Raw genomic sequence first — 13,468 nt, 5'->3', positions numbered from 1 at the left:
CGGTCTGTCGACTTTATGTCTTTAGAGCTGTTTATGCTCTATTTATAGAAAAAAAGAAGAACATGGATGAATTAACAAACAAAACTCACTGAAATTGTGACATTTTTTTCCAGCTGCTCTATGTGTGTGTCTTTGAGCATGACCCTCTGAGGGAAAAGTGAGGCAGCCACCTTTAAAGGCCTATAATTTTATCACTTGTGGTCCAAACAGGCGTCTGTGACCGTGATCTGTCTTAGTTAACCAATAAGAGATATAATAGCCTGACAGGGGTCACACCAGCACTCACTCATGTTGCTAATGTCACACGTTGAAACCAGGAAGCTTCTGGGGGCGAAGCATATAACAAAATTTACTGGGCAATAAATTCTGCTGCTTTGGAGAGTATAGTGGCAGCACCGTGTTACGTTTTATGTCATAAAATCTGTGCGCTGGGAGAGTAAAACCCGCTGCAAAGGTTAGGAGGTTGCAACCATAAAAACACATTTCCCGATGTTTAATAGCTGATATAATTGCATTTTTGCAGCTATTTCAGTAATAATGTGCGATATCAACCTCGGGACGCCTTAATAATTTAAATAGGGCTGTAGCTGCGGAGCTGTTGTTCGTATCACCTTTCCAAATTGCTTTGTATTTTCCCAGTGCAACTGCCACAAGGTGTTATGCATCACCTCAAAATTACAGAGGAATAAGTGTACTCAATAAGTCTGTGGATTGAATCCTAATCATCTAGACTTTAGCTCTAAGCCAAGTAACGATTTGGAAATAGCTTTGTTGCAATTATTGTGTGAAATACTCAGCCCCAAACAAAGTCATTTACAAAGGCTTTCCCCTTTAAGCCATTAGGTGCGGGTCACTTTAACTGCATACTCTGAGGTCTTCGTGGATCTGTGCTTGTTAGGGCTTTGATTAGTTGGAATTCCCTGAACAAACACTGGGAAGAGCTCTCCTTTCCGTCTTTCACCGCGGGGTCAGTTTTCTTTGTTTGTTTGAAGGGTCCTTAACACAAAATTTGACACAGCAGCCTAATTCTAATTTAGGGGTCTCAATTAACCCAAAGGCCCCAAAATGTATTGCTATTACTTTTAAAGCTTCGAAAGTCTCTATTGTCAACTGTGTTTTGGAAAAAAGTGGAACAGTTAATACAAAAACCAGCTTACAGAATGTGATCAATAACAGTGTGACTGTGCAAAACTATATGAATGTATTGCTTTTAACACTAATCTGTTCATTAAAGGTGTTTTAACTTAGTTTGAGGGTTATGCATCTTACTGAAAGTGCATTCAAATTTATTCGACATATAGTCAGTGTTTGCAAATGCACCAGCTAGCCAAATGTGCAGCATCTTTGATTCGAGACAACGTGACTCTGTTCAGTATTATCGAATGTGGTGTACTGGAAGGACACTAATGAAAGTATCTGAAGTGAGGCAGGGAGACATTAGAGTTGGTTGCAGTCTGGATGGTAAAAGAAGCATTTTGTTGTTGTTGTTGTTGTTGAATTTGGGCTGCATATCACTCTTCTCTGCTCTCTGGGGTTGTGATTATCTAATTACAGTTTCCGTTTAGGCGATAACTGTTTCACGTGACTGCCTCAGCTCGAGCTTCTGTACGCATGCACAATTTGATCTCTGATCTCAGGGTTTTTGGTCTAAATAAAACTGAACTAAAATAGAAGTGCTCTTGAAGAACAGGTGGAACATGCAGCTCCTTCAGGAGGCAGAGTGGGAATTTCTGTGGTTTTGACATTTTCACTGCTATCAGCTGCGAGAATGAAATGCTAACTCTGGATACATGAATGCAGAAGGATGGGCACAGCTCTAGTGTGAGCATGGGATGAGTGTGTTAAGTGAATGCATCGTGGATGAGTGACAGTAGTAGAGCACATGTAGCTGGTCTTTTCCTGCCTTGCGAGCATCTAATGGTGCGGAGAGCATATCCCGGTGGGGGAGACAAACACTATGGCTCTGCTGCCAGGTGTGCTGTCAGGTCTGTATTGTCAGCAGCAACAAAGCACACACCAGGCTCAATGGTCGTAGGGTATTCACATTCAGAGTGAGATGTGCTACCATTTACATTTATGCTGCTTGCGCCTGCCTGCCCACGCTGAGCAATATAACAGGGCCGTTTGTTCTCATATTCAGTATTTAAGATGTATTTTTCTCAAAACAAGAAAGCTTTTTCTCGTACACTTCCCCTCATTTGAGAAATTTATAAGAAAATGGTATAACAGCCTCGATAGAATTCAGCAAAAGGCTGCATGAGAAGCTAGAAAATTACTTTTAATTTTCTCAGATAAGTTAATTTGTACATGAACTGGTAGAAAGAGCCCTCTACACTGGTTTCATTTTTGCTGTGAAATGCAATTACCCACCCAGAAATAACAAGAATGAATTGAGACGTGTTCTACAACATACAGCCAGAGAAACGTGAACACACCATATACACACAGACATGACACGCCCAAGGGCACGTTCATAGACAGGCACACAAAGAAACATAAATACTAACACACACACACTCTGCCCCATTACTGCAGAAGGATCGGCCATCTGCCCCCAGCAGCAGCAACACAATGACCAGATCAGTGGAGTCCACTAATGAGCAAGCCTTTTCTGCTGTTAAAAATTCATTCACTGCCTCTTGCTGTCAAACAGCCAACAGGCTCTACAACCAGAAGCCAGAGTTCATCTGAGGAGGCTGCTCTGCCTGTTTCCAAAGCAGCAGCTCAGTTGCTATAGTGCTGATGACTTAATCACCTGTGGCGGGGGTTTTTTTTTTTTGTTGTTGTTTTTGAGCAACACATCCAAAAGTTTGACTTTTCTCTGACTAAGATATAAAACCGTTTATTGCGTAAAGATTCATGGCACAATGCTCTGCACCCGTGTCAACAAGACGGAGCTGGTGTTTTGACACAGTCTGACGCCAGAATAGCAGAGCGAAGAGGCGAAAACAAGACTCACTCATATTTTCAAACCTCTCACGCAATCTGAGATGAGGGAAGTGCGACTCTAGCAGACTGGGGCTACTGCAGTGTCTCGTGATCTGTGGCGGTGTAGGGGTGGGAGGTGCGGGGAGGTTATTGATCTCTCTGTGGACATCTGTGGCATCTATCAGGAGAACTGTCAGTGTGAGAGAGAGGAAGTGAGGGCGCAGTGGAGTGGTTTTATGTGTGTACGTGTGATACAGCGGGCAGGCAAACAATAGCAAGACAAACAGGTTCACTAAAAGTTCACCCTGTTTCTCTGCATGTCTCACATAAGCAACTTGTTTTTGTTTCGCTTGGTCCTCTTTCTGTTTATTTCTCTTTCTCTCCCTATGGAGCCCTGCCTTGCTTCCTCCCACTCGCTGCACAGAACACTGAAAGTTAAAGGGTTTACTTACGCACGAGGTGCTCTGAAAAAAAGAAAAAGAAAAAGCAGCAAAAGAGATAAGCTGTGCATCTGTAGCTATCATTTAATTATCAAGGCAGTGAAAAATGGCCATGCACTGGCCACAAATAATAAATGATGCTGAGAAAACTGGCTTCAAATTCTTTTGCAAGCTAAGCTGCTGGCTGGCAAAAACATTTTATCCAGACGTTTGCTTGAAGCTTCAAGATAATCTGTTGCAGGAGAAAAAGCAACATGAGTAAACTGCGATACTGACTTTCTCACCACACATCAGTTCGATAAGTTTCCTCTGTGGATGAGTTTGGGTTGGATATACAATTTCACAGGACAGAAGAGAGACAAGTCGAAGATGGATCAGAGGAGCCGTGAGAATTATGCATTACATAAGCAAACATAAAATAGATTCTTTAAAAAACTTGATTTATGACATCTTGTTGCCTGAAGTGTTACAAAGCTGATGTACTATCATTATCTATGTAGGAGAAATAGAAAAGCCCGGCAGAGGATTTAGAAGCCTGATGATGGAAAAAAAGAAAAGAAAAGATCTTTCTTAGTGTATTATGAAAGTCTGCCGCCGGGCTTTAAAACGCAGTAAATGTTATGAATCATGGGGAATGAGAAATAAGAAAAAGTTGGTGTGCTCGGCATGCCAGGAAGGGAAAAAAGGTTAAAAAAAAAATAAAAAATAAAAAACAGTAGGTGTTGCATGAGTCACCATTACTGGAGCGCTGTTGGAGGCCTCATACATGGTGAGTAAGACTAATAATAAGTCTGAAGAAGGGAAAGATGAGTAAGATCAACTTACAGGTGCAAGAGAAAGTCTGATTACCTTTGCATTTCACACCATCAGAGGCAGGGATTATAACACAACATAAGCCCCTTTAAGAGATCAATGGGTTACATGTTAACGTTGGATTAAATTCCAATGCTGACCTGAATAAAGCCAGCTAATAATCCTCAGATGTAACCAAAACACCAGCTTAATAACAGTGAAATAGCAAATATATCAGCGTTATATATTGGGGACACCCTAACTCCACAAAAAGAGGGTTCGAACCCTCTGTGTGGTGTTTGCATCTTCTCCCTTTACCTGCATGGGTTGTAGCGTCCTCCCTTGTCTTGTGCATGTCTGTGGACAGGCTGGGTCTGTCCACAAACATGCATGTTAGGTTTACTGGGGTGGATATGATTTTGTGATGGTCTGTCTGTCAGTCTAGGTTGGCGACAGCCGGTGACCCACACAATGACAGCTAGAACGAGCTCCATCACTACTTCCACCATGAACTTGATAAGCGATTAAGGAACTAAATGGATGGCTGGGTTGACACATGGTAGAACGACAGGACGGACAGACGAATGTTAAGGTTGTTTCCACATATGATAGCAGTAAAGACGGAACTACTGATACGATTACTACAAGAAATGAAGAAGTCATTTGGTTACCAAACAGCCGTAAATAGACATCCACACAACACCCACTCCGAATTCACAGATCAGACTAATATCAGTCTGGTTTTCTTAATATCAACAACACTTTGAAGTTGTGTCAGTCTAAGTGTAAATTCTGTGTCATTTGCTGCATGAAACCTGTGATGTGAGCTCTTTATTGTGTTGTCAGATAACTCAGCGGTGTCAGTTAACACATGTCCGATGTCGGCACAACTTACTACCTTTCAGGCAGCTTTTTCAGGCAGCTGACGGTTATTCAACCTGAAAATGTTTGCTGGGTTAATTACATAGCTGCACCTAAAGGGCAATTAGCTTAGGTTAGCCTGACTACTGGAGGCAGTGGGAAAAGTCTAGCCAGGCTCTGTGCAGTGATTAGAATAAATAAAAACCTACCACTACCATTAAAGCTGAATCACTGACACATCAAACACCGTTAGAGTGAAACAACTGTGGGGCAGGCAACTCGTTATAAAGGTCAGTTAGCTGAGGGGGGCTGAAGATTGAGGTGATTATTCTCTATAGGTCACTAAGAGCAATCCTTTTCACATGGATTCCATTCAGTTCTTACTTCCAGCTGTATATTTAAAATGCGTGCACCAATACTTAACGCTTCAGGGATTTGTCAAGATTTTGCTTTTGCTCTGCGAACAAATTTAAAGCTGTCATGTCAGTGGTTTAACCCCATTTCTTGGCAGTTTGGTATAAAAGAGCAGCTCCCTGTCCCCCCACCTGCTTTTGTATTTGTCTTTTACTCTGTAATCGCTTCTGTTAGTGTGTTTGTTTTGCGTCATTTTAATGTGATACTTTTATCTTGAACCACAGGACATAAAACTCACTGTCTTGTTTATTAAAAGCCAAGCTTTATTACACTTTTATGCCATCGCCATGGAAGGAAGCACTTCAGAAAAACATGATTCTGGCTTCCAAATCAGACACGTTTATGAACTTCAACTTTTAGGGTTTGGTCCACAAAGCAAAAAAATATTATTAAAAAAGTCCCATTGTCGTCACGCTGTCATATGTACCCGTTTGACACATGGTTGCCACAAAAAACAATATCTATTTTAACCACTTGAGTATGTGAAAGCAGACAGAAAATATTTCTGTCTGCTTTGTGACTGGGTGATTGTCAGTCGTGTGAACTGTGCGGCTAGTCAAAAGGAGAAGTCCCAAATAAACACGCCCTCTCTTTCTATCTCCTTTAACCAGACAACATAAAACATCCTTTAAGGTGAGAAATGGAAGGATATTGCCCTCCCAAAATTTGATGGTACATCATCAGCTTTGTCAAACGAGTTTTGTGTCACTCTCATGTGTAAACCTATAAATTGTTTAAACAAAATGTGTTTCTTTAAAATTTCCATGTCTTGTGTGGTAGGTTTAAAAATCCAAAATGCATTATCTTTATGGTTCTTGATAGAACGTCTTTCATATTTTTTTGTAATGACTGTCACATGTAATCTTATCTTGTGACATTTTCCGAAATTGGACATGGAAAAGTTTTTTTTAAAGAAAAAGGAAGTGATGTTTTTGTTTATCCACATCAAATGCTTGAGACTTGGGTGAAATTGAAATGTCACTTCTGCAGTTTTGTTTTTTGTTTTTTCCCAATAAATTTAAGCCGAAAACCCAGAATCATATACATGAGGCATATTTCAAATAAATGATATACTCATCTCTGGTTTAGAAGTAACTCCTCAGTGTGAAACCTCACAGCTATACTCAAAAGCACCTTCTTTTCTCCAGCACGCTGTCTCAACATCTGCTAATATATGTGTCAAAGTCACCTAATTTTGTCAGATAACATATAGAACCAGATGGAAGGCTCCCTAGAGGGAGAGGGGCCCTCATTAATTCTATTTTGCTGTGTACACACACACACACACATGCATCAGCCTAAGACATAAGCAGCTTGTTGATACCACAGAGAGTAGTTCTTACAGATCCAAAGCTGCCCTGAAGGAAAGAGGCCCATGATGGATCACGCATTGATTTGATTTAAAGTGAGGGTGAAAGCCGACGTCCATGCCCTCTGCCAGAGAGGTGAACCGTGATTGAGCAATGGCTGTCCAGAGGGTTCACTCAGGAAACTGTAAGTGGACAGGCTGGACCTGCTGCTAACAATCACCTTTTGTACAAATCAGCTGGAAATGAATTGTTGATTCACAGAGTGGAACAATAAGAGAATTCCAGCTGCAAGCTATTTCACCACACCATGTCTGAGCTGTCGCGTCTTGGAGACAAACACAGAAATTATTTGATTTTTTTCAATTGGCAGTCATTAAATATTCAATGTTTCGCATGCAATGAACGTGCCCAAGCCTTACCTGAGATTCTTCTGTTTACACATAATAATATTTCTGGTGCCGGCTGGGTTACTTGTCTCACGTCTTCCCCACCTACACACAGCGGTGAATCATGGTTTTGAAATCCAAATCGGAGTCCTTATCAGCACCGAGGAGCAAAAAGAAAGTGCCCGCCACACAGAGAGATGTTTTTTTGTTCTTTTTTTATTATTATTTTTTTCATAAAATAGATAAGATGTATTGTTTACACTGTTGGAAGAAGAATTCAAATAATTCACTTAAACACTTAACATATTATTTGATATTAATACACTGGTTATAACAGTGTGCCAAATTAACAAATGCTGTAAATATGGGAAGGTTTGCAGAGTTTGTGCATGCATTAGGTGTTTATGTGACTGTAAAATGAGCAATTTAATGCTTTAATGCTATAGGGACAATACATGTTGGTGTTTCAGTACGAGTAGCTATAACTCATGAGTACTACAGGTACAGATACGCTTGCCAGCCTTGACTACAGTTCTGTTTGCATAACAGAATTTAAAATCCTAAAAGTAAAGAAATGTGGTGGCTACAAAGCACAAAAATTCCCCCTCTCTTTGTAGTGACGTAGACGTATACAGCAAAACATCAGTAAATGGAAATGATGTAGTTCCTTAGAAATGTATGAGACATTATCGTAGCTGAGCATATTTTCATTTTACCGCTGGCTGTTTGTATGCGTTTCATTTCTGAAAATCACTATGTTGCTACTCTCGTTTCTACCGCTTGTAAAAGCCTTTACTGTGTGATACACGTCAGGAAAACCCCTGTGATACACAGGAACTGATGTGATTTGCAGCTGCAACGTGTCTAAAACAAACAGAAAATAAAACAAGCGCTAGAAGAAAACAAAACAAAAAAATTGTCAGTACTTTCCATACAGTTTGACTGAAAGATGAGCCACTAAAGGGTTCTTTAGCAGTCTAATCTAATAGACTAGCACATGGTCCAGTGTGAAGGTTGCCAGTAGTGTCCAATAAACACTTCAAAACACACAAGGTTTATCTAAGATACAAGACCAAAGTAAACAGTGAATCACAGCAAGACATGATACCAACCGAAACACACATCCTGCTCTTACTGTCATACAGATGTTATTGATGATAACCCAGAAGCTTTGTTGACACTCCTGATAATGACACATTCTGCCACCTGCCTAGGGGCAGTCCTTTCTGGCCACCACAGCTCAAAGCAAATATCTAAGTGTCTCGCTGCTTGACAGATAATAATCAGTCTAAACAATATGAGTTCAGAGGAACTTGCTTCCACCTGGGGCCTGAAAAACCTCTGTCTGTCTCCAGAAAAGCAACATTTTATCACACCCTGCTCTTCAAACTCATGTGCGGTGTTGACCTGCTGCTAATAATTCATGGTTTGTCAGAAGGGAATGTACTTTGAGCAAATGGACCCTCGAATGCTGAGGGGATACCGGATTATCATTTTCAGAAGAACAAAGAGAACAAGCGCTAAAACAAACAGCATCTGTCGTATCCTGATCAATGCCCTTCCTGTGGGAATGCCGTGCTATTGGTATGCTGATAGAGTGACCAGTGCCCATCCTATATCCTGTCATAAACAAGTCTGAAGCATGCTCCAGCTAAATAATCAAAATCCGAAGACCGGATGCTGATCTAGGCACAGCAAACCCACATGTATTATTTACTCCTTACTTTTGTTTACACAAAAACACAATAATCCTCATAGATTTGGGGCACTAGGGGGTAGGGAAGGCCCAGTATCAGCGGCGGGATCTATGGTCTTTGCAGTTTTTAGAAAAGAAAAGAATTCAATTGTGCTGAGAAAATAAACCCAAAGGCAGCTGAGTACAAAGGGCCTTGACTCCCAAGCGAGCACCTTCAGGAATCAACCAAAGAGTTGGTTTGAGGGGGAAACTCTATCATAAGGCCGAGGGAGTACTGACGGTCAGTTTGTTTAGCTCTAAATCCTCCTATTTTTTATTCACAAGGGGCGCTCCTGGTCTGCCTTGATACAAACATGAGTAGAAACAGTGTTGTGACTCCCTCCAGTAGCATTAGGATGCTTCTTTCTTAAATAATGCACATTTCAGTATAAGTGCTTCCTTTGTTTCCGTATCAGAAGCTTTGACATTGCCAGAGCGAAGAAAACACTCAGCAAGTTCACCTGTGTTTATTCCAGGTGAAATAGAAAATTGGCACATGGTTGGAATTGCTTCACAAGAGGCTCCAGTGTAATCGGTAGACGATGATTAACTCATGTGACTCATAAAGTGAGAACCATAGCAGAAAAACAAAAATTTTGTTGTTTTACAACCCGCTGCCCTTTCCTGGAGACAGTAGGAAAAAGAACATAAAACAATTATTTGCTTTGTGTTCGCTTCAGGCAGCTAGTGTAGACAGTGTCATTTTTAAGACAGGGCGGCACCACGTGGGCGGTGAAGCATCCCTCTGGCCGAGGCTGATATATATATATTCCTCCTGTGGTGCTTTGTTCTGGTCTGGTGCTGGACACTCGCTCTGGATCGGAGAGTAATGTCACTCATCACAGGAACCTCTGTCCATCGATACACAAATCCACCTTGTCAGTTTTCCATCAGTGGGTTTAAATAATGAATGAAGCCTGTCTCCTTGTGCTGAGTGGAGCTATAAATCAGCACTAAAAGCAAACTGCCCAAGGCAATACAATAGCTTTTACAAAGACACGCACACTCCCTCTATGGAAAGCTTAAAATGCTATGTTTTTGCAGAATAATCTGACGCTTGGTAATGCTTATACCTCGCTATGTTTGGTCTGGTGCTGACCGGCAAAATAAAATAACATCACTTACGCTTCATTTTGCAAATGCACTTTTTGTGCTCCAGTTTTTTTCTGAAATATTTCAGCATGTTGACTAAAAGCCAGCAATTCCCAGAAAAATATGCCATCAAGTATTTGTTTGTTTTTTACAGCTACAAATTTGGTTTAAAACTATAAATTAGAAAAATTGTTATGTTGTGTGGCCTAATTAGTTGCAAATTGAAATAAACAGTTTAAAAATGCATTTGTGTGCTGGTTAGTTTTTTCTGAGAAAAACTGCTGCTAAAAAAAATCCTGCAAAACTTTTGAAGTTAGGAGCAGCGGTTGAAAAGACAGCATGGCATCAGGTTTATTCCCTCTGTCCCTTCTGTGGTTACTCGACCCTGGAAAGCTTATCTACTGTCATCTGGTCTATTGTTTCTGCTATCTGAGGTGATCAGTGCTGAGCTGAGCCTCTGTTCACATTTGAGTCCCCCCCTCCTCCACATCCACACGGGCCAGATGGAGGACCTTCACCTGCGGGGACCCTGAAAGAACACTCGCTGTGATCTTCTGTCGTATACAAATGCAGGAGAGGGATCTCCCTCAGTGTCTGTAAAAAAAGTAACTCAGGGAACTCTTTCAGAAAATGATTTACATTCCTTCTACGGCAGGTCTCTGATGTGCATAGGCAGTGGAAGTTATATAACCTTGTTTCTTTGAGAAAACTTGAAAAGAAAAGATTTTCAAATAAACATCTAAACTGCCATGCAAATGAACCTGGTTTAATCATCCACACAAGCAAATGTGTGCTTGTTTTTTGGGGGTTTTTCCATAACGTACTTCCACTCATGACTGATAAACTCCACTAGGCACTGGAGGCTGTTTTGATAGTATTTTAACACTGTTGCAAGGCAAAACCACAGTGGAGACGTTGCTGAAAAAGGAAAAGGAACCCTGGTTGCATTTATCATGGACTCATAGAAAACACCCTTCCTATGTAAAAACTGGCTGCATTTCTCAAGCGGCTGTAACTTGCCTTGGATCTGCGCCATGTGTGGATAAATTTCTCTCCTAACTGCTTGAGGGCAGTGTCAACCATTTCACTTTTTATTGGTTCATGCCCTTGTGTCTAATTCTGCAGGGACTCCATGTCAGGACAGGCAGCAGCAGGATTCGGGGTAATCAGCGTGAAAATGTGCTGGAGTAAAAATTGCCTGCTTCCAGTTGTCGCCCACCAACGTTGTCAGACCAGTGGCTGAGGAGTAAGCTTGTTAGTATCATGTAGGAAATACGAAAATAAATCACTTGGGCCTCATGTTGAAGGCATAACGCGTGTGTGTTGCTGTCCTACTGTGACCCCAAATTGACTTCATCGCTGCAGTCAGAATGATTAACATATTTTAAACTCACTTTAACCCCTCAGAAACGGATACTTAAAGGTTCGTTTCAAACCCACTGGGCTAAATGTTGCAAACTCTTTCTCTAATTGCACACAGACACTCAAACACATCATTGTGCAGATAAGATTTGGGGGCACAAAGCGATGAAAAAGACAGAAGTCAAAAGACCGCAGATTAGAAGTTAATTTCTCTCCAGAGTATCAAACTCACGCTTCCTTCCAATTAATCAACATGGACATGAATTTGCAGTGTAAAGACTCCCTGCACAGCCTTGCATTTAACACTGATTTCACCAAGTTATCGTGACCTTGACTGAGGTCGAGTTCTTTAAAAGGGTCGGCAACACATGCAACCCAAGAGCAAAGTAGGAAGTTTAAGAGGGTGCTTTCCAAAGATAAGGAGCAAGCTTTGTCTTTAAAGTGGCTCTATTGTTCAAACTCGATCCCTTTCCTCAAATACAAACACAGATACCAAGCAAGCCGGATACTTTTACAACATTTTTGAGGAAATATAATCATTAATAAGTCTTTGTGCCAACCAAACTATATTCCTCTGACAATGACAGCCACTGCGTACCATTCAAATAACGGAGAAAAAAAGGAGTGGGGTTATGGTCGTTTCTGTAAAATACCCGCTTTTATAATTAAAGTCATGTGATAAGTTTTAAGAGTATCAGTTCCCCGCTGTCATGTTTTACACACTGAGGCTTGATGCGTCTTGTCTCGACACAAGACAAAACCCAAACAAAGGCGCAGAGAGAAAGAAGGATGAGTCTCTGGCGTTGGACGAGAGCCTCCAACCACCCAACCCCCACAAGCAACCTTGTCCCTTGTACAAACCTTCACGATTAAGAAAACAAAGCGTACCCTTACGGAGCACTGACTGATAGACAGATAAAGACGTTTTGCATTCCAGGGTACATAATGCATTGAAATATGTGCAAACATGAGGGAATGAATTCAGATGATATTAAGTCATTTAAAAACACAAAGCTTCAGTCCTTGTACATTACAGAGCCCCCCATGACCTGCTTTCCACAAAACAGATGTAATACTTACTATACATGATTCATATGGCTCTGACAGTGTGAATAAGGTCAGGGTAAAAATATCTGATCCAGCAAAAGCACTGTAATAACTCAAGGATGTTTCTGAAGCACCAAATTCAACTGCCAGTGAAACCCTGCTAGTACATTTGTAAGCACACACAGTTCTTTGCATGTACAGGGAGACTCTACACACACACCACATTTAATTCCTCAGACAAGAGATTAAAGGTATTTGAGTTACCAAAACCTTTGGTATATTTACAGGCAACACCCAAAGTCAGCTTCAATAACAAAGGGTGGATGTTATTTTCTATGTGGTGATTTTAAAAAACGTGCGGGAGATATTTGAGCAGAGCTATCATTATGAAAAATTATCCCATGTCGACTTGCCGAGGGGGGCCGGGATGAGTTGGAACTGGAGGGCTGGCGTTGACTGAATCGCACCGCTCATTCTTTTCTTTATCTCACTGGCATTCTTCTGCCTCATTTCAATAGCCATTCTTTACTGAAGAGCCCCCTTTGCTGCTGTTCACACTTCTAGTGATTTGTATTCTAAGTAGCTCAGAGATCTTTTGTATTCTGGGCCGATAGCAATCTGAATCCTCATGCTGACATGGGAGGCTGGAGATATCCTCCTGGAGCCAGAAAGGGTCTTATTTATTTTGAGTAGTGAGATCTGTTTTGTTTAAATCCTAAAAAAAAAAAAAAAGCACTGTGTGCACACATTCTAAAAATGATGAGAAGGGTGAGCTCTAAAACAGGATAGATTGCTCTGAATGGTTAATGCCTAGGAATTTAATTTTCTTATTTACATTTTATAAAAGAGATATGAATAAAATTAATTAAAAACCCAAAAGCACCCAACTAAATGCCAACTAACAAAGAAGACAAGCAAAAAGTTTTGTGTCGTCCACCGAATATAAAAGATGGATGAGGACGAGGAGGTAAGCCAGCATCAGCTCGCATTACCTTCTCAGCTTAGCTAGAAGACGCATCTGTTATTAACTGTGACGTTGGTCATATTAACTGGGAAGCTAATAGAAAATAGGTGCCTGCTCCACAGACCTGTGCAGATGTT

Source organism: Astatotilapia calliptera, chromosome 16, assembly GCF_964374335.1.
Source record: "Astatotilapia calliptera chromosome 16, fAstCal68.1, whole genome shotgun sequence".
NCBI lineage: Eukaryota > Metazoa > Chordata > Actinopteri > Cichliformes > Cichlidae > Astatotilapia > Astatotilapia calliptera.
This window is presented reverse-complemented; position numbering follows the sequence as displayed.